This window comes from Ranitomeya variabilis, chromosome 5 (genome assembly GCF_051348905.1).
Source record: "Ranitomeya variabilis isolate aRanVar5 chromosome 5, aRanVar5.hap1, whole genome shotgun sequence".
NCBI lineage: Eukaryota > Metazoa > Chordata > Amphibia > Anura > Dendrobatidae > Ranitomeya > Ranitomeya variabilis.
In genome coordinates this window covers 59,617,040-59,624,602 of record NC_135236.1, presented here as the reverse complement: position 1 = coordinate 59,624,602, position 7,563 = coordinate 59,617,040, and the positions used below count along the sequence as shown (strand labels likewise).

General features: G+C 39.4%; 1 non-coding gene across 1 annotated transcript; it reads right to left on the bottom strand.

Moving 5' to 3' along the window:
• Positions 1-5,550: 5,550 nt before the first annotated feature.
• On the bottom strand, positions 5,551-5,622 carry TRNAM-CAU (transfer RNA methionine (anticodon CAU)). The gene has a single exon. It is a non-coding gene; the product is annotated as a tRNA-Met (tRNA).
• Between the last annotated feature and the right edge of the window lie 1,941 nt (positions 5,623-7,563).

The window sequence follows — 7,563 nt, the reverse complement described above, 5'->3', positions numbered from 1 at the left end:
CAAACATTTTTTTTTTTTTTAGAAAGTTAGACGAGTTAAAAGTTGTTTTTTTTTGTTTCTTTTTTCCAGCTAAATTTGCAAAACTAATTTTTTAGAGACCACATCACATTTGAAGTGACATTCAGGGGCCCATGAGACAGAAAATATTCAAAAGTGACACTATTTTAAGGCTGGCGTCACACTCAGCGTATGAAAATACGGTCTGTTTTTTACGGCCGTAATAAGCAGAAATGTTCCCAAAATAGTGATCCGTATGTCATCCGTAGGCAGGGTGTGTCAGCGTATTTTGTGCATGGCATCCTCTGTATGTAATCCGTATGACATCCGTACTGCGATATTTTCTCGCAGGCTTGGAAAACCGACATCTAAAGGATTTATGTGCTCAAATGTTCGTTAAAACATATATACAGTCTAATATATATATAATATATATATCATTGAGACACATACATATATATATATATATATATATATATATATATATATATATATGCTGTATTTATATTTAATTCAGAGCGAGATATGTGAGAAGCCAGTAGTTCAATTGCCGGCTTTTTCTTTCTCCTTCACAAATTTTTCCCAGGCTCGAGTTCATATGAGGACATCCAGCAGAGGGCGCATCACCGCGACTCAAGGTAACTACAGGATATTCCCCTGCATTTCATTCATTCACAACATTTGACAGGAGTGACTGCATTAGCGCAGCTCCTGGCTGTAAAATGATTTAACCCCTTCAGATGGATTTACATCGTGGGACTGACAGAACGACGGAAGGTATGGGATAATGTTGATTTTTTATTTTACCTTTTTTACAGGACGAGGGTCTTCAGGTGGATTACCAGTATAATAAAATATTACAACACCCTGTGTCTTTATTTCATTAAAATACTTTTAAATAATGTGTGTGTGTTTCATTAACCATTTGGTACTATTGGATTAATAATGGATAGGTGTCATAATTGACGCCTCTCCATTATTAATCTGGCTTAATGTCACCTTACAATAGCAAGGTGACATTAACCCTTCATTACCCCATATCCCACTGCTACACGGGAGTGGGAAAAGAGTGGCCAAGTGCCAGAATAGGCGCATCTTCCAGATGTGCCTTTTCTGGGGTGGCTGGGGGCAGATGTTTTTAGCCAGGGGGGGCCAATAACCATGGACCCTCTCTAGGCTATTAATATCTGCCCTCAGTCACTGGCTTTACCACTCTGGAGGAGAAAATTGCGCGGGAGCCCACATCAATGTTTTCCGCGATTTAACCTTTATTTTACACGCTACAGCGCCCAAATTTTGCACATACACACTACTAACATTAGTAGTGTGGAATATGCAAAGAAAAAAGGGATATGAGATGGTTTACTGTATGTAAACCATGTCTCATATCATGTCGGGTTTGTGAAGGAGAAAGAAAAAGCCGGCAATTGAATTACCGGCTTTTCCATAGAACACCGCTGCGTATTTCTCGTAAGTCACACTGCTGGTCCGTGTGTAATCTGTATTTTTCTCGCCCCCATAGACTTTCATTGGTGATTTTTTTTTGCGCAATACGGTGACAAACGCAGCATGCTGCGATTTTCTGCGGCCGTACAAGACCGTATAATACGGATCAGTAAAATACGGCAGATAGGAGCTGGGACATAGAGAATCATTGTACAGTATGCAATCCGTATTTTCTGCACCTCTCATACGTCCGTAAAACTCGCTAGTGTGACGCCGGCCTAAAAGCTGCACTCCTCAAAGTGCTCAAAATCACATTCAATAAGTTTATTAACCCTGCAAATGCTTCACAGGAATAAAAACAATATGAAATTCAAAATAATCGTTTTCATTTTTTCCACAAAAATTATTGTTTTAATCACAAATGTCACACTTTCTCAAGGCTAAAAAGAGAAAATGGTTAATAAAATTAATTTGTTGTGCAATTTCTCTTGAGTATACAGATACCCCGTATGTGGAGGAAAACTGCTCTTTTGGCAAACAGCAGGGCTTGTAAGGAAATGAGCACCATTCGACAGTTTGAGCACAAAATTGGCTGAAGTAGAGGACGCCATGTCATATTTGCAGAGATCCTGATGTGCCTAAACAGTGGAAACCCCCTACTAGTGAGCCAATTTTGGAATATATACCCCTCAAGGATATTGTCTAGTGGTGGAGTGAGCATATTGAACTGGCAGATGCCTCACATAAGTTTATAACGTTGAGCCATCAAAATGAGAAAATACTATTTTCTCATGAAAAATTTAGCTTTAGCCCCAAATTCTTCATTTTCACAAGAGTAAAAGGAGAAATAGACCATATAATTTATTGTGCAATTTCTCCAGTGTACACCAATACCCTATATGTGGGGGGAAACTACTGTTTGAGCACATGGCAATGCTTGGAAGCGAAAGAGCGTTATTTGAATTTTGAAGTGTCATTTTGCAGGATTAGATAAGAGACGCCATATCAAATTTGAAGAGTCTGACATGCCAAAAAAGCAGAAATTCCCACAAGTGACCTATTTTGACAACTACACCTCTAAAAGGCATTTATCTAGGATTTAGTAAACATTTCTATCCCTCAGGTGATTCACAGAGTAAACGGGATAAGTAAATGAAAAACTACCATTTTTTACACTAAAATGTCTCTTTGGACAGGAGAATGGTATAATTTGTTGAGCAATGTTTCATGAGTATGCGAATACCACATGTGTGGTTTAAAACTACTTTTGAAGCACAGGGCAAATCTCAGAAGGGAAGGAGTGTCATATTGGAGTGCAGATTTTGCTGGAATGGTTTGGGGGGTGCAATGTCACATTTGCAGAGCCCCTGAGGTCCCAGAACAGCAGGAACACCCATTAATTACCCCCTACAAACTACACCCCTCAGTTAATTCATCTAGGGGTGCAGTCAGCATGATAACACCACATGTGCCTCACAGAATTTTATACCATTGGGCAGTAAAAAATAATAACTACATTTTTACCACAAAAATTTTGTTTTAACCCCAGATTTTTTATTGTCACATGGGGAAATGGGGAATAAATGGCACCAAAATTTGTCATGCAATTTCTGCTTAATGTTGGAATACCGCATATATTGTTGTACAGTACTGCTTAGCCACATGGCAAGACTCGGGACTCTTGGAGGACAAATTTTCATATGACAGAGCTTTTAAGTGCCAGAAGAGCAGAATTCAACCTCAAGTTACCCAATTTTGGAAATTACACAGAATGACAGACAGGTGAGGAATATGTGTTTTTTTTATTTTGTTACATGAGGCAATAGCTTCAAAGGAACGGTCATTAGGTGATTATAACTGTGTTTGTTATTAAAAAAAGAAAACTGTGCTTTGTTTTTTTTTTAATTTACAATTCAACTATAGAATTAGTAATGGATAGGTGTCATGTAGACAGATAGATGAGCAATTTCTGGGGCGGCTGTGGGCTGCTATTTTTAGGATGGGGCAATATCCGTGGCCCCTTACCAGACTGGGAATATAAAGCCCGAGCTGTCTGCTTTAGCTTTGCTGGTTGTCAAAAATCTTTTAAATAACTAAAAAAAAAGTCTGGGACCCCTCTATTTTTGATAACCAGCCTTGCTGAAGCTGACAGATGAGGATTTCAGCCCGCAGCTGCCAGTTTTGCAAAGCTGGTTATCAAAAATACTGGGGAACTCCACATCATTTTTTTCGGGGGTCCCCAGTTTAATAACTAGGAAAGGCTAAGTATAAAGCTGTGAGTGGATATTAATAGCCTGGGAACCTTTGTGAAAGTTGTCTCTTTCCCAGAATAGTAACATCAGCCCTCAGTGGTAGGCTTTCGCTCAGCTGTTTATGAAAATTACGGTGGACCCCACACTTTGTTTTCATGTATTTTTTAATTTATTAACAAGCACAGTATAATACACACCAAAGGTAATCTTAGTTGATAGGCTTGAGGTGTTCCAGCAGTTGGAAACTTCAGTAACCTTTAAATGTCCCTCAAAGTTTCATATGAGGTTTCCGAGCCTCGCAGCTGCCAGGAGACCCGATGGCTGTGAACTCAGGTAACCTGATAGCTGAAGGTTGCAGCCCACACTGTCAGTTTTGCCTGGCTGGTTATTAAAAATACAGGGGAACCCCATGTACGTTTTTTAGTTTATTTATAGCGCAGGCAGCTGCTAATGAATACTCCCATCAGCCGGCGCATGATTTTGCTGTCACTAGCGGCAGCAGGTGTAGGCTGATGGGAGCAGTAGTCACATCAGCTGCCGCCTGCTCTCAAAGTTAACAGATGAATACAACTCTCAACATTGAACCCTGCTAGCACTGATCACAACACGAGCAGGGGACACTGATGTGAGCTGTCTTCACTTCAGTATCCAGTGCAGGGGAACAGCACAAAAAGTACAGCTGATTCTCAGGTGCTGGTACATGTCATAGTGATGACACATGGATATCATCTGTGTGCCATCAGTGCACAAATGTACGGGACATTTTGTGGCCCATGCTGCTACCGGAAACATTGACATCTGAAAGAGCCCTTCATGAACTTGGTCATTTACCGAACTTTGGTCGAATTTTGCCGATTTTAAGGGAAAAAGCTTGGAAATCCAAACAAGAATCCGAATGTGCAACCTTCATGCTGAATTTGAGAATGGTGAACGTTTTCTGAACAAGTTCACTCATCTGTAACTGTATCATATAAATAAGATGACTTTATTCTTCAGATCAGTATGAATACAGCGATACCACATTTACATTGCTTTGTTATGTTTCGCTGCTTTTGCACAATAAAAACTGTTTTATAGAAAATACATTTTTGGGGGATCGTTAAATTCTGAGAGCTGTAGCTTCTTTATTTTGTTGCTGATGGAGCTGTATAGTGGCTTCCTTTTTGCAGGACACAATGATGTTTTCAGCAATACCATTTCTATTTAGATACAATTTTTTATTTGTGTGTTATTCCACATTTTTGTTGGCTATACAATGAAAAAACAGTTTTCCTACGTTTTGGGGGTTTGTGCAAGCTGCAACAACAGGTGGAGATCTACTAGCTTGTCTGACAGTGTCTGATTTATGCCATGCTAATAGCACCTGATACTTTAAATAGAATCCAATTAAAAAAAGATATATCAAACAATAAAATAAACACAATAATAACATAGGGCAAGATAGTTTAAAATAAAGAGTAACAAAAAAAGCACCTTCGTCCCTGGGTGGGCTTGAACCACCAACCTTTCGGTTAACAGCCGAACGCGCTAACCAATTGCGCCACAGAGACAGCTGAAAGCTTAATGTTGGATGTGTGATACAGATTGGTCAGACTCTGCTACTCTGAATCACACTTCTCTTTTTAGATTTTAGTGTTTTATTATAGATATAAACATTATATAAAAATGAGAACATGAGAAAAGAATAAAACAAGTAAGTAAAATAAGAAAGAAACATAAGATTAAAAAAAACTGTATTAATATAATTTACATTTTTGTATTCATATCCTTTTCTCATATTCGATGTCCATAATAAGACAATAACGTATTGAAAAGTATTGAAAATCAGTATAATTGTTTAATAAAAAAAAAAAACTAGCAGAGGATGGTTTCGATCCATCGACCTCTGGGTTATGGGCCCAGCACGCTTCCGCTGCGCCACTCTGCTGCTTGTCACCTCAAACAGTAATCCTTATCAGTAACAGGCATATGTAATGAAGCAAGATATGAGTTTGGCCCCGTTTATACCAACATTACCATCTACGATGATCTGCAAATATAATCCAAATGTTGAGTCATGCAAACTTTATAAAATAATATGTAGTAAAACAGTGAACATCCGCTTCACAAACCACTACTTCAGATAGGCTGAGTAGTAATTACAGAGAGTGCAGAAACTCTGTGTGCATCAGCGCTCATGTAATTAAGGGGTGTAAGAATATAACCCTTACCTCCATCATGACCTTGGAAATTTGACAAAAAAAATAAAATGATGCCATTTTCATTTTCATTTTTATGCCCTTTACCCAATAACCAGTTAGTTATAATATACAAAATAGGAAATAAATTAAATTTACCACATGCTTTCTCACCAAAATTTTTTAAACATTTTTTTTTTTAGAAAGTTAGATGAGTTAAAAGTTTGTTAGTTTTGGGGTTTTTCCAGGTAAATTTGCAAAACTAACTTTTTAGAGACCACATCACATTTGAAGTGACATTGAGGGGCCCATGAGACAGAAAATATTCTGTTCTGTCCTCTCTAAATGAGGCAGGCTCATATGTAGCTATACAGGCAGCTAAACCGCTATACCGGAGTTTAATAAGGAGACTGTGGTTGAGTCTGTGCTTTTATTGAACGTAGTAGTATTTTGATGCGGTGAAACTATAAACAATCATACACATATATAAATCTGTGAACATGGCTCTGACCGCTAGAGGGAGCCAAAACACTACAGACAAATAAAGGTATGAATATATCAGTTCCTGTATACTGGCTACTGAGAAAACGGCAAATTATGCAAACAGATAATCAGAGGTAACAAATTAAATGGTGGAGACAGAACACTCCCCATCTGACATCAACGGATGTCACTACTCCTTTCTTCTGGAGGCAACAATAGGACCAGTTCAGATACCGGTCTGAAAAATATCTTAGGTTTATTCCCTTTGGTCATCCTTAGTTCAACTTTGTGGAAGTTGCCGTCCTTGCTCGGGAATGTTGTGGTAACTAGACCAAGTGGCCACTGGTTCCAGTGAATTTGACAGCCTTTCACAAGAACAAGGTCACCTATGCTGAGATTAGGCTTAGTAGATTGCCACTTCATCCGTGGCTGCAGGGCAGACAAATATTGTTTGTGCCACCTGTCCAAGAATGTATTTGCAAGACTTTGTACCTGTCTCCATTATTGCTTGTAGAGGTACTTAGCATCGAATCCTCCTGGAGGGGCACTGGACAGTCCCATTTTCTGGGTAAGGAGAGTAGCTGGAGTCAATAACAAGGGCTCCTCAGGGTCGTTAGGAACTGGAACCAAGGTTCTTGCATTGGTTATAGCTGCAGCTTTTGCCATGAAGGTCATTAGGCTTTCGTAGGTAAGCCTCGCTGTTTCTTCTTGAAGGAGAGTGGAGCCAAGAATTCTCCATACTAGACCAATCATTCGTTCCCAAGATCCTCCCATATGTGAAGAGTGAGGTGGGTTGAATGACCATGTGCAACTTTGGCACTGAGAAACCTCTCGAGAGTCTTATAGTCTAGATTTGAAGGTATTCCTAATTCTTTTGCTGCGCCGACGGAGTTAGTACCTCTGTTTGAACGTATATGCTTGATAGGACCACAGATGGCAATAAAACGTCTTAAGGCATTAATGAAGCTTGACGTGTCAAGGGACTTGATGTCCTCTATGTGGACGGCTCTGATTGACATGCAAGTGAACATGACTGCTCAACGTTTACTATTGGCTTGGCCGCCTATAGTATGACGTGTAACAACTGACCCAGACCCAAAACACATCGAGACCAACGCTGGTTAGAGAAGGGTCTGGGCTGAGTCTATCTGCTGGTAGGTCAGCCATCTTTTGGGTTTGAGTCGAACCACGAAGCTTACGACAGGTCA